This window comes from Furipterus horrens, unplaced genomic scaffold (genome assembly GCF_987537825.1).
Source record: "Furipterus horrens unplaced genomic scaffold, mFurHor1.1.pri manual_scaffold_7, whole genome shotgun sequence".
NCBI lineage: Eukaryota > Metazoa > Chordata > Mammalia > Chiroptera > Furipteridae > Furipterus > Furipterus horrens.
Genome location: NW_028327177.1, coordinates 66,285,119 through 66,299,849, shown reverse-complemented (window position 1 = coordinate 66,299,849; position 14,731 = coordinate 66,285,119). Strand labels below are relative to the sequence as shown.

General features: G+C 39.3%; 1 non-coding gene across 1 annotated transcript; it reads left to right on the top strand.

The window, feature by feature from the left end:
* The first annotated feature begins 680 nt into the window (after positions 1–680).
* LOC150004583 (small nucleolar RNA SNORA17) lies at positions 681–809 on the top strand. Its single transcript, XR_016512562.1, has one exon. It is a non-coding gene; the product is annotated as a small nucleolar RNA SNORA17 (small nucleolar RNA).
* Positions 810–14,731: the final 13,922 nt, after the last annotated feature.

The following is a 14,731-nucleotide window of genomic DNA, read 5'->3' as shown; positions in this document are numbered from 1 at the left end:
CATCTGTGACTTTTCCCCCTATTAGTTATGAATTCTCCTTTTTGGCTTTCAAAGTGTCCACTAAAGAAACACTGTCTATCTCCTTAACTGAAAGGCAGATATCATAAACACATTTCCATTATTGCAGGGCTAACACCTGAGGTTCTTTCTGGGTTCACCACAGCAGAACTGCTTTGGTGAAGAAAAAGCGAATAGACGTTCTGTGGTGAGTCCCATCTTGATAAATTAATTTACTCAGAAAAAATTACTCTCACAACAATCCTGTAATGTATATTTTCTATCCTGTTTTGTTGTTGTTGTTTGCTTCTATTTTAACTTACCTTATTTTATACATGAGAAAATTGATATTCAAGTATATTGAATAATTTTCTGAAATAAGAGAGAGCCCTGGCAGGTGTGGCTCAGTGGATTGAATGCTGGCGTGTGAACCAAAAGGTTGCTGGTTTGAATCCCAGTCAGGGCACATGTCTGGGTTGTGGGCCAGGTCTCCAGATGGGTGACCATGTATCTCTCACACATTGATGTCTCTGTTCTTCTCTTTCTCCCTCCCTTCCCCTCTCTCTAAAAAAGTAAATAAAGTCTTTTAAAAATAAAATAAAGTAAAACAGCTTAAAGTGGTGTTAGTATTCTAATCACTCTTAGAACTACCCCCAAAATGACTTTTATTAAAACAACCTTACGCTGCCCCTGGAGGCGTTGCAGGTGCGGCTGCCGTGTCGCATCTGTGTCATCAGGTGACAGAGAGCAGAGAGGCTTGTCTACGCCCAGCGCTCTGGCGTGAGCACCTGGATGATGGATGGCCTGACACTCGGCCGGTGAAAAAAAAACAAAAAAACAACCTTATTATTTAAACGTTCTTACATTGGAGTTATGTCATTTGTAAACATAAGACTATTAATTGTGGCAGAGGTAACTTCATCCCGAAATGTATGCCACAGTAGGAGTTGTCACCAGAAAACTGCAGCCCAGGAACCACGCTTCCCAAATCAATACATATATATTGGGCCGTGTGACTTGTTCTTACTGGTGGAGAAAAGTGGAAGTGATGTGTATCACTTCCAGATCAAGATTGTTAAGTGTTGGTTGCATCTTCTTTGCCCTCTTTTTTTAGTCCACCAGCTTTATGTGGATGAGCATGGTTTGAGGATGGTGAGCCTACCAGATAAAATGAGACTAACACCCTGAATCACTAGTTGGGGGAGAGTTGCCTGCTGATATCTCTGGAAGTTTATGTAAATGAAAAGTAAACCTCTATTATACATATCTGACCAATTATATAACTTGAGGATTGTATGTTACAGCAGCTACTCCTATCCCAAGTAATACACTAACTATTATAATCTCTAGTCTTAATTATTTCATGGCAATAACATTTTCTTTGAGCCTAGGAATGAACATGGAATATATACTAGGAAAGGTACTACTTGAACCAAACCTAGAAAGATGAGAAGAATTTAATTGTGTGATTAAGGAAGGGAACAGCTTTCCAGTGGAAGATGAATTCATGGGGAAAACATAGCAGCAAGCAAAAGCATGAAATATTTGGAGAATGGCAATTTGTTTATTTTTAATGAGGAAAGGAGAAGATTCATGGGAGGTCAGTTGAAGTAGCAGGTGGGAACCAGATCATTATAAGTCTTGGACCAAAACAAATTACATAGAATTCTAGGTTCCCATGACCATAATCATTATCTCACCTTTGAGGACAGAAAGGATTCGTGGCATGTGTATCAGGAGAAGAAAATTATGATACTCTGCACATAATTAGTGGAGTTACGGATTGGGCTGTTCTGGAGACACTAAGTTCCAAATTGAACTTGAACTTGAGGGTAGTCAGTGGCCTTTGCAGTAGCTTGGAATAAAACTGACTACTAAGAGTTTCTGGTATGAGATGGTGACAACTAATCTAATTGAATCCTCTCTCTTGGGATGTGGAAATAGAAAACACTCACAGGGAAAGCAGATCGCTTTTAGCTATAGCTATATCCAAAATAATGCAAAAATATTTATGAGTCTCTATGAAGCTTATGGAGCAACCCAGTTTATGGAAGTATCAGGATCTAAAGCCAACTGATAACAAGAAAGTAAGACAGTAGCCCAGGTTACTTTGTTCTATCTTATTCCTTGTGCTAAACCCCTGTTACCACTGGTGCTCTGGGTCCACTATGTCCATGATATCTTAGAAACAAATGCACTCAACCTTTAATGCCACACCACCAAATTAGAATTTTATCTTGAATGTGAAAGCTTCTCCCAGTACCAGGTAACAACCATAGTGTCAACTTCAAGGAAGTGTGATGACTGATTTTAGTCCAAGCTTATTTGACCTCTTGTAAATAATCTGGGACTCTGACACAAAACAATTTTGCATTAAGTAAAATAAAATAAATGGGTTAGAGAAAATCAACTGAAATAACTTTTATAAAATGCATGAGTGTAATACATTAGAATAGTCCTGTTGGCAGGACACTGATACTTGGGAAATTATGTTGATGAACTTGGCACGGCTTGGATCTTGGATGGTGCAACTTTGAATCTTGTTTTTGACCAGAAAGTGACCATAGTGGCAAAGGGGATATTGTTAAGACACTGGCAATATATGAGATAAAAATCTGATAGAAGACTTGCATATGGCAAGACAGAAGCAATTGATTTATTAAAGAAGTTTTTTGTCATTTTTACACTCAATATTTCTTAACCTCTCTTTCACAAGATGTTATTTGCTACTTTACAACAAAAGTGTCAGATTGACTGTCCTTGGAAAACATTAGCTCAAACACAGTTGATCAAGTTTCTAACTCGCAGGATTTTTCAGAGTTTGCAATATGCTAAACAGTATTATGAATGTCTAAGAAAATGTGTTAAGTATACAGACTATTTTCCTGACTTATTGGACCTTGCAACAATTTTTGTAGAACATCTCTAACACTCATTGAAAATAACCATTCTAACTAGTTTCCATGCACTGTCATTGTCACCACAGAATTGTTAATTCGGTGTTTCAAAAATTTGCAGAAGTATATTTAGCCAAAGCAATCATTTAGTATGATTAGATGAAAATTCTTACTCATAGGATTTCTGCTTCTAAATTTCTCATGGAAATTTCAATCAGAATGAGGAAAAGAACCAAGTTTACCAGAGAGACATGTAGGATTCTCTCTTTGGCAACTGAGTCCTAACAACCAGGACTTGAACTCTCCAGACCTTTTTGTCATACAGGGACAGCCTGTCTCATCCCAAGAAATGAAGTACATTACACAAACAAAATTAACTATTTGATGGTACAACTACTTTGAAAATACAATGTTTTTACTGCCTTTATATACAAATGACTCAGCTAATTTTCTTTTCATCTTAGGGAAAACAACAGTAATATTCTTTTTGACTTAGAATACCAATACATTAATCACATCTTTCCATCAAATATGGCCATCTTCTTAAAAATTTATTAAAATATGCATATGGGTCTGGTTGACTTGCAATATTAAGAAAAGCTAAATGGAAGACATATTCCATCTATCTGAATTAAGATGAAATCTGGAACTGTTGTATAACAAGAGCATAAAAATGTGTTTCTTGTCATTGTGCCAATAACTAATAGGTTGTTTTTGTTTAACACTAAATCTCTACCAAGGAGGCTTACTTAGCTAAGATATTTCTTATATTGTTGAATACAGCCTAAGAAATACTTTGGTTTCTATTTTCTTCAAACTCCAAGGTAAATACAAGAATTCATACTGAGAACAGTAAGTACAGAGAAGATGCAGGAGGCCCTGGAGTCAAGAGGTATATGTCTAAGATTCAGTGTTAAACCCACCTTTGGACAATGAGTGAACCCCTCTAGGCACCATCTCCCCAACATAAAATGAAAAGGTTAGAATTGATCATTCAAATAATCTTTCTAGCTTTAAAAACCCATGATGTGAAAATATTTTTTTAATGTATCAGTTCATTTAGTTGAAATACCAATAAGTAGAGTGAGAGTGAGCCCAGATGTCTCACATAGCTCTATTACCAAGAAGTTCAAAGATTTCTAAAGGATAATTCAGTGTGCACTCGTTCTGTGAGGCCCATCCCTAGAAGGACACACCTATTAGTCACATGCAGTGAGGTTAAAGGCACCTTGGAGGCCTATGGGGAGGGAGTTCAAAGCTACACAGATTCACCCCATTGACAAACCATTCAGGCACCAAAAAGATTTCCATTATGTTTTTCCTTGATTTTGTAAATTTTTCTGAACTTTCTGAGTTTGAATCACTCATAACTGGGAGTAATATGTGGGCCCAATGATTCTAAGGTTGCTGATAGAAAGTGAAACATTCAGGGCTCCTTTTAAGAGAAAGTTGATTTTTATACCTTTGAGGCATTTTTATAAATTTATGACACCTAGTGGTCAAAACCTGAGAAATGGGATATTTAATGAAGGGGAAGTGGGAATAGCCTGGAGGAGAAAAGCTATAGATAAAAGAACTGTTCTTTAGGAAAACACTTGTCCATAAAGGTGTCTCATCCTGGAATGCCTTACTTAAGAACCAATGTGAAGAAAACAGAAAATGCAAGGGCTAAATGATCTTTAATAAGAGAGTCTAAAGATTCTGGAACTATGCCATGTGCAGAGAATGAGGAAGAACTTCATCTGCTGTATTCTTTCCAACCAGTAGCATTATAATGAAACATAGGACCATGGTCTACACTGGCTCTGCCACAAATCCAAGCTCATCTTCAGGACAGGTGATGAGAAGTCATCTTTTTATTTTGTGTCAACATATTTTTATTTCCAATATATTGATTCAGCCTTAAAAAATGTTTCCAATAAAAGTAAATCTTCAATTATTCACAATAAGTCTAGATTGCAAAATCTTCAAAGAGATGTACACCTCTAGCTCCTTTTCAATAGAAACAGTAGATTACCTCCTTTCTTAAAAAACAGTGAGAACCATAAAGATAATAATAAAAACAGAGGAGATGTATAGTGTTAACCTGAATTCTTTTAAATTTTTCACCCAAAGACATGCTTAGAGAAGGGAAGGGAAGGAGTGAGAAAGAAGAGAAACATCAATGTGAGAGAGAAACATCTATCATCTGCCTCATGTATGCACCCTGACCAGATGCCCAACCCACAACCCAGTCATGTATTCCCCAGGCATGTGCTCCAACTGGGAATCAAACCAGTGACCCTTCAATCAATGGGACCATGCTCCAACCAACTGAGCCACACTGGCCAGTGCTGGATTTGAAAAAGTTACTTACTAGATGGGGCAGGCGAAATAAACACCATTGTTCAAAGGGACAGCCCTGTTTATAATATTCCAAGAAGTGGTGACAAATGATCATTCCTTTTGGTTCCTTTCTCAACTTTTTGCCATTTCCCAATGAGATCCATTTAAGGCACTTTATCATAGAAGGTTTATCGGTTCTAATATCGACTACCCTATGTATAATGAATACATTTCATCCTTTGAAATAAACCATAAGCCATTGCTCAGACCTCTCCTTTCTGAATTATATTCCAGAATATCCACTGCTCTTATTAAATTTTCTCTTACAAGCTAAAAGAATGGTGTTTGAGGGAGTTATGTAAGTTCTCTCCTTTGAAAAGCAAAGCCCTAAACATTCTGGTCTTGCCTGGAAAGGATGCTACCATTAATAATTTAACCTAGTTATTGATTTCCACTTTTAAATTAGCTTGAAATTTCTCAAGAATTATTTATTATTTTGGATTACCTATCTTACTACTCCCTTTCATTACTGTGAACAGCCAAGAACTGGGAGGCTCTGCAATTCTTTCCAGACACTGAGAATTATCTGAGAATTTAATCAGGTCAGTGAATTCATCCTTCTATTACTATGAATGAATTTAAACTGGAGTAGAAAGGGAAAAGAGAAATCAAGTCTTAGAATTCAAATGGCTAGTAAACAAGTTCTCAGGACCCAAGAGAAGTCAATGTGCCCTTTATGCAGTTAAGTTTCTCTTGAAATCCTCCTCACAGCTTTGTCTGAAGGTCAAGAGAGGGAACACAGCAGAGGCCCCACCATTAACCATCTGCATATCCTTTGACGGGTTGCACAAACACTTTTAGACTGTCATTTTTCCATCTTATAAAATGAAGGTATTTTACTAGGTGGTTTCTAACAAGGTCCCCTCTGGCTACAGAATTTGATTTTTTAAGTAGTTTATTATATGTACTGTTTCTTGTTTTGTTTTCTCTGCTAATTATGCTACTGAAATTCTTAGTTTGGTGCCCTTTGTGATTTCAACCAAGGAAAGAATAGGTAAACAGAGATACTATCTATTTTCTCACTGCTATGAGGAAAGAGAAAATAGAAAAATATACCAGATGATTATCTTGGGAAAGAATTACTCTTTTAAAGAAAAATAAATCACAGACGTAATTTAGGAATTAATACATAATGTTAGTTTTGTGTGATATGTGTCAGGTAGCCTTCCTCTGAGAAATTTCCCAGAGACCACTCTAGGTTTAAATACCAGGTTTATTGAGGGAAAAAAGGGGGGGCAGTGGGTGAAAGAAAGAAGAAACTCCTGGACCAACGAGGAGCAAGGAAAACAGGGTAAAAATAACTCCCAGTCCATCTCGAGGGCCATAGGAGCAAGAGAAAGAGGAGACTCCTAGTCACCCACACAGGTCCATAGAAATAGCCTGCTTGTGCATCTGCAGGCGCTGTCTCTACACCTTTCCAAAACAAACATTCATTTCTGTTAGAGTGAGTTTACCCATCAATACTTTCAGCAGGTTAATTTGCATGTGGTTCATTTGCATACATCAAAAGTCCGGGCGGGCAGTCCAGCCACTGCTATGTTCCGACAATATGCCCAATAATTATTTATGACGTTTTAAAACACTATTGATTTGAAAGTTAGGAATTGGTCATTTAGTGTTTCAATGCTGGGAAAGAACTAGGCTTAGGGACTTAAGGGTTCACAAAACTAGAAGTTACAGAGGCAGATTTAACAGCAGGTACACCGGGCATGTACCCTGGGCCCTGACTTCTGAAGGGCCCTGCAAAACCCCAACTTTACACCTTTTTTTAATGACACCAAGTTTGGTTTCATATGTGCAATTTTAATTACATACAAATTTACAATTGGTGGTAAAATCTGATAGTATGTTTATATTCACTTATTTTCATGATTTCATTACTACGCTGTCTACTATACACATACTATGCTGCATAGGCCCTGCGTGGCTGCACTACCACGCACAAGAGCAATAGAATTGTATTTGCTACTTTGTACTTACAAAGGTTCTCCTGCAGTGCAAACTTACCATGTATGCAAATGCACAGAGATGTAAATTAGTTTGTGGATATGTATTTGTTTCATTTACAGTTTTAAAAATAGTTTTCTGGGCATATAAACAAATATTTTTATTTTCCCTGTCTCTCTCTTTTTTTTAACGGGCCCAGTATTTTCTTCTGCACCCAGGGCCTCAATCAACCTTAACCCGCCTCTTTAAAAGTTGTTTTTAAAATCAATTTTATACGTTCCCGGAGAGATTCAAATATCTGATATGAGGTTGACTTCTCTTTAAGGTTCCTTCCAGCCCTAAACAAATCTAGGCATCTATAATTGTTTTTTATGGGTTTTTCTACCAGATGGACCTTCCAACTCTCTCTGGGACACCTATTCACTGAAGGACACCAGAATATGTCACCCCCAAATGTGCCTATTTGCCATAAAAATTATTTTGAGCTGAAGACAATTAAGAAGCAGTAAAGGCAGAAAGAAAGATTCCTGTTTTCTGCCTCAGGCAAGAAATAAACTCTCCTTTTACTGGAAACATTGTTATCAGCCCAGAGAAGGCACCTGGAAGAAGCTGCAAGTCTTAAACTCACCTCATCTTGTTAGCTACTTCTTTGCCACTTTCAGCCTCTTGCCCAGACAGCTTTGTCTTGTCAGGTCTTCACAAATTCATTGTTTCTTTGTCTTAAAGATTTTAAAACTTCTTGCTCTGATCAGTTCTTCCAATCCTCACTCTGTTATGAAGGCTTCCAGGGACTCGTCAAAATTCAATAACATTAGAGGGGAGATCCAAGATGGTGGAGGAGGAAATGGAAGCTACACTAACCTCCTCCCAGGACCAATCTGGAATTACAACTTAATTGTGGAGAAATCATCTGGAATAACCAACTGAACACTAGCTGGAGAGAAGTCTTATAACCACAGAGAGACAGAAAATGCTACTTCATCACAACGCGACTGGTAGAAAGTGCAGAGATGCAAAAGGGCTGGCTGGGCTCCCACAGGTGGCAGCTGAAGGGACTGGGAAACAGCTCCACAGCCGAGGGTTCCCCCTGAGAAGGGCAGGGTCTAAACCCCCAGGTGGGCTTCCCAGCCTACAGCAACAGAGCAGAAAGTAAAATAGCATCCAGCTGTGAAAAACGAAAAGCCACAGTATTTTTTTGCTGGCCGGAAAGAAAGAGCTGGAGACAAAGAGCTCTTAAATGGATCATGTATGAAAATAGTTTGGCATCTACTTACCCTGGACTCAAGCAGAGGGAGGGCAGAGAGGAGTGGAGATGCTTGGGGAGAATTTGGGGTGGTGGCTTTGGGGAGAGAACTGAGGGAGCAGCCGACTGGGTCCCAGTGCTGACTCATTCCCCATACTGCAGGCAGACCATTCCCCTCCAAGTGGCATCAGCCTGAATGGAAGTAAAAGCCCGCACTTGCAGGAATTAATCTGCCCCACCCTTGGTCCTTAAGCCTGATGGCTGATCACAGAGTGAATAGATTGACAGCTAAAGGAGACAGACAAAGGCAGTAGATCTCTGGCGGTCTCCAACAGGCTGCCTAGGCCCAGACTGGTACATGATCTGACGCCACCAGGGGCAGATCCAGGAAATGCAGATCAATCTAAGAAGAAGCAACAAACAAGAAGAGTCACAAAAATGGGGAGCCAGAGAAACAACCACCCATCGAAAGGAAAGGAGAAATCCTTAGAAAGAGTGCTAAATGAAATAGAGGAAATCAAGCTATCAGGCATGGAATTCAAAACATAGATTATAGGGAAGCTCAATGAACTCAGAGAGCTCAAAGAAAACTACAAAGAACTCCAGGGAAACTACATGGAATTTACTGAGACTTACACCAGCATGAAAAAGGACATAGAAGCCATCAATAAGAGCCAGGAGGAAATGAAAAATACAATTTCTGAATTGAAGAACACAGTAGAAGGAATTAAAAGCAGGCTAGAGGAAGCAGAAAATTGGATCAGCGAGCTTGAGGACAACATAGTAAAAAATTCCCAAACAGTGCAACAAAACAAAGAAAGAATGAAAAAGAAAAAAGAGGTTTTAAGAGAGCTGCAGGACAACATGAAACATAATAATATCAGTATCATAGTAATACCAGAAGGAGAAGAAGAAAAGCAAGGAATAGAAACCTGTTTGAACAACTAATGACAGAAAACTTCCCTAACCTGATGAGAGAAAGGGTCACACAAATCCAGGAAGCAAAGATGGTCTCAATGAAGATGAACCCAACAGGCCCACTTCAAGACACATCATAATAAAAATGGCAGCATTGAAAGACAAAGAGAGAATCCTAAAAGCAACAAGAGAGAAACAGCTAATAGCATACAAGGGAGCTCCAATAAGGCTGTCATAAGATTTCTCAACAGAAACACTACAAGCCATAAGGGAATGGCAAAAATATTCCAAGCAATGAAAAACAAAGGCCTACAACCAAGAATACTCTACCCAACAAGGCCTCTCCTTCAAAATGAAAGGTGAAATAAGGAGTTTCCCAGACAAAAGGAGGCTGAAAGATTACATCTCCACCAAACCAGCATTGCAAGAGATACTAAAGGGTCTGCTTTAAGAAGATGAAGGAACAAAGAGAGACAAAGAGGAACACAAGTACAAAGGGGGAAAATGACAATGAATAAGTACCGATCAATAATAACAGAAGAACTTATGAACCCCTATGTTTATAGCAGCACTATTTACAATAGCTAAGTGCTGGAAATAACCTAAGTGCCCATCTGTAGATGAGTGGATCCAAAAACTGTGGTACAGGACTTCAAGCCAAGATCGAGGCTTAGACTGACATGCTCTGTCTCCCTACACAACTAAGTAGGAATACAACTACCTCAAAACCAGAGATAACCAGAAATTCCAGAAACTAAAACTACATGGAAGCCCAGCGTATGAAGTTATAAACCAGTGGTGCTCGTCTGGACGGGTAGGAGAGGCGACCAGAGTGGAAACATCAGGCGGTGCTTTCTGTGCTAGCAGCGGGGATAGTGGTGGGACTGTGAGAAATGCCAGGGGAGCAATGCCAGCTGCAGTCGAGACCCGTCAGCTCACGATTCCAACGCTGGGGAAGGCAGACCCCCATTGCCCCTTACTACCAGGCCCAGAGGGTGTGGGGACGGAGGAAGAGACTCCTGGTCTCTCAGCGAAGAGTAATGGCAGGAATCCATCTTGGACTCCCGCCCCAACACAAAGCACCACAGAGCAGTGAAAAAGGTCACCAGTCGCTGGGTAGTGACGAGTGCACAGGGCTCCACCCCCTATAGCCCTCTCAGGAAGCAAAGGTAAACAGAAAACTGTCAGGATGAAGCAGACCATGATTGAAATCCTGGTGACGCAGCTCACCAGGCAGCAGATGAGGGACCTAACTGATGAGCAAATAGGAAATCTTTCTGTGACTCAGTTCAGAGCTATAGTCATAAGGTGGTTTACAGAATTAACAAAAGATTTGGAACATGACGAGGAAGGAATGAAAACTAGTCATACTGAAACGAACAAAAACACATATGAGACAAGTGGTGAGGAAATAAAAACCAGAGATCAAATCAACAAATCAAAACATAGGGAAGGAACAAACAGTCAACCAGTGCAGAAAGAGGAAACAAAAAGTGAGGAATATGAGGAGAGGCTCAGAAACCTCTGGGACAGGTATAAGCGAATGACCATTTGAATTATAGAACTGCCAGAGGGAGAAGAAGAACTAGAAATAGAAAAATTATGTGAAAAAATAATGAAGCAGAACTTCCTGAACTTGGGGAAGGAAATAGACTTACAGATCCAGGAAGCACAGAGAGTTCCCGAAAAACTGGACCCAGGGAGAACCACTCCAAGACACATTATAATCAAAATGTCAAAAATTAAAGATAAAGAGAGAATCTTAAAAGCAACAAGAGAGAAGAAAAGAATTATGCACAAAGGGATCCCAATTAGACTGTCATCTGATTTCTCAAAGGAGACCCTGCAGGCAAGAAGGGACTGGCAAGAAATATTCAAAGTAATGAAAATCAAAAACCTACAGCCACGAATACTCTATCCAACGAAGCTCTCATTCAGAATAGAAGGGCAGAGAAAGTGCTTCCAGGACAAAGTAAAACTGAAGGAGTTCATTAGATCCAAACCACTATTATATGAGATGTTAAAGGGACTGGGTTAGAAGAAGGAGGATCAAAATTATGAACATTAAAATGAAAACTGTATCATAACAACCAACAACAGAAGCTAGGGAATCAAAACAAAGGCAAACTAAATAGGCAATGAGAGTGGAAAAATAATTATAGATATGGGGAACATATTGGGGTGAGTTCAGCAGGGAGGGGTAAGGGGGAAAGGGAAGGAGGTAGTACAGGAATTAAGAAGCATAGTAGGAGGGAATGGAGTAGACAGGAGGAGGTTGAGAAGAACTATATGCACAACCAATGGACATGGACTAAAAGAGGGGGGACAACTGGAGGGAGGCGGTCACTGGGTGGAGGGGAGCAGAGGGAAAAGAAATCGGGACAACTGTAACAGTATAATCAATAAAACATATTAAAAAAAAACTGTGGTACATCTATGCAATGAAGTCTATGCAGCAGAAAGAAAGAAGGAACTCCTACCATTTGTGACAACATGGATGGAACTAGACAGAATTATGCTTAGTGAAATAAGCCAGGCAATGAAAGACAAATACCATATGATATCACCTAATACAGGAAACTAAGGTACAACAAATGAGCAAAACTGAACCAGAGGCATGTAAACAAGGAGCAGACTAACAGTGATAAGGGGATAGGGAGGAGGGAGAGAAGGGGGATAAGAAGGGGACAGATCTTGTCAAAGAACATTGTATAAATGACCTATGGACATGAAAAATGGGGTGGAGGTTGATTGTGGGAGAAGGGGTGGGCAGGGTTGGGTGGAGCAATGAAGAAAAAAGTGGGGCAACTGTAATAGAAAAACAAACAAAAATTTTTAGTGGAAAAAAATAATGAAAGCAAAATAACTAAACAAATGATTTAGCAAATCCCCCACCAAAACAAACAACAAACAAACAAACGAATACTTTACATTTAGGAAACTGAAGAAAAGAAAATGTAAAGCATGGAAATGCAATTTTAGTGAATATTAGAAGGACAAAGATTTTCTTTTACACTGTATATTTTTCTTCCTACCTGATTCCTCCAGAATTTGGCTTTCTGAAAAAGTAAGTAATGACATAAGGTTCTTTGCATAAAACGAATAAGACCAGTTGTTAATAGAGGTTTTGTTAACCAAGACTTTGACTGGAATGTCATGCCTAGGAGGCATGCTTGGGCTCTGATTGTTACCAAAAAGCCCTGAGAAACTGAGATTGACTTTCAAAGGTAATAAAGGTGCACGAGAAAAAAGGCCTGGTACCTTGGTTGGTTGTGCAGTTCATGGCAATCTTTCCAGGGAAGAAATGAAGTTTGCTTTCCTGAAAGATGGCTAGAAGGAACCTTAAGGCACAATGGAAAACCTGAAGGACTTGGAAAAGACAGGTTTTTACAGGCAAGGTTAAATGGCAGCTATATGGCTTAGCTTTTGTGTTCTGAAGGTCAAACTGAAGGTCACCCTAAATGTTCCTTGTGTAAGTTCCAGCAAAGAAGACTTAAAGATCACATGTGATCATTTGCTGCACTTGTTGTGTTTATGCAAGTGAACAGGATAAATTAAAACTGGACTTAATGCAGTCCCTTTAATTACAAGGAGGGTAATCTTAAGGAAAAAAAATCACCATTCAAGGAAAACCACAATGCTCAGTGGTAGACTATAAAGTAGTGCAGCTAATTGTCTTTAACGTTTCTTTTCGTGTAAAGTTTCTTTTCATTTGAAAGTTAAACTAGGTCTGTGACATCATCAAAGATGCTTAATTTACAGGCAAGAAGAATGTCAAATGCCTTGCAACTGGATGTCTTTCCAATAAGACAGTCTCACAGATTTAGAGACTGGTTTGTGGGATATGTTGCCTAAATTAACATGTGTGTTCTGTTTTTATAGGTAATAAGCCTATGATCTCATTACCTGAGTGATTGTCTGTAGGTATAGACCTCACTTAATCTTGTCTGCATTGCTGCCTCCTGAGACTCAGTGGTTTGGCTGAACTAAGTGGCTGGGTTGGTGAAGTATAGGGTGGTCTGTGGGCTTCACTTTAAAACTCTTTTCTCTTTTCTATCCTAATGGCTGGGACAGAAAGAGCCCAGAGGTCTGAGGGGGTAAACCTAAAATATTCCCCTCAGCCCAAACTAAGTAGAGTGGCAAAAAGATTTTGGATAGGTGTGACATGACTTGTACACCTTCCTCCAAAGAAGCCTTTTGTTTTTCCTAATGTAGGACATTGAAAAATTAATCCCTGCCTTTTGTCATCTAGTGGTTATGGATTGAATGATGTCTTTTAACATTGTTGCCAAATCTGTTGCCCCCAGAATACAACAAGGATGCCAGATTGTTAAACTGAGCATGCCATTTCCTGGGGACCACCAACTGACCTAGAGTCTGCAAGATCCTCCCCCATGTGGGAAGGCCACCCTCCCCTCCACATCCCCAAACTTATTAGGGATTTCTGGACCCGAGAGTAGGTAGGACGATGACCATGTCTAGCTTAAAGCAGCTAGAGGAGCACAAGACCTTCACCCATTGTCCTTTATAAGATTATAAATGGTCTTAAGTCTGAGAGTAGGGGATTGTTACAGAGCGGGGGTCCCCCCTAAATTAATTAATTAATTATTTAATTATTTATAAAAGAATAATATAGGAAAAGGTGAACCAGGGAAATGCATGACCCATGGATACGAATTAAGGAGGGTGGGATTGATGGGGGGGGGGGTGCTGGGTGGACGGGAGCAAAGGGAAAAAAATTGCGACCACTGTAACAACATAATCAATAAAATATACTTTAAAAATTCAATAACGTTTGTATGCTTTTTGTCTGTTACTCTGCTCTCTATCAGTTTAATTTTCAGATCCAGCGAGGGACCTTAATAGTGTCAAAGGAAATGTTTTCCTCTCCTACAATAAGAATGGGAAAGTGAATAGGAAGGTGAGGAGAAACAAGTCTTTAGAAATAAAAATAGTTTTTGTTGTTTTTACCATTTTTATATTTACATGGCAAGGGAAGGATGAAGTGTGGGTAGCCTAGAAAGAGTAAAATATAAGAAACAGAAGTGTAGACAGACCAACAGTACCAGGCAATGCCTGGGAAACATCTATTTTTTTGTTTGTTTTTAGAAGAAACTCTGTTTGCTTGTTTTTTGTACTCTAGCCCTTCCCTGTTCATTCAAGAACTCATTACCATATTCAAGTACTATCTGCAAGTGGGTAGTGTGATGTGTATATTTATAATAGCCCTTCTCAGGAAGTGCTAACCTATATCCTGTGGCTGAGAGGAGTCTTGAACTTGGGCACAGTTTGTTTCAGTTCCTGTGATATTTATTTAACGTGTAAACTAGAGCACAAGAGCACA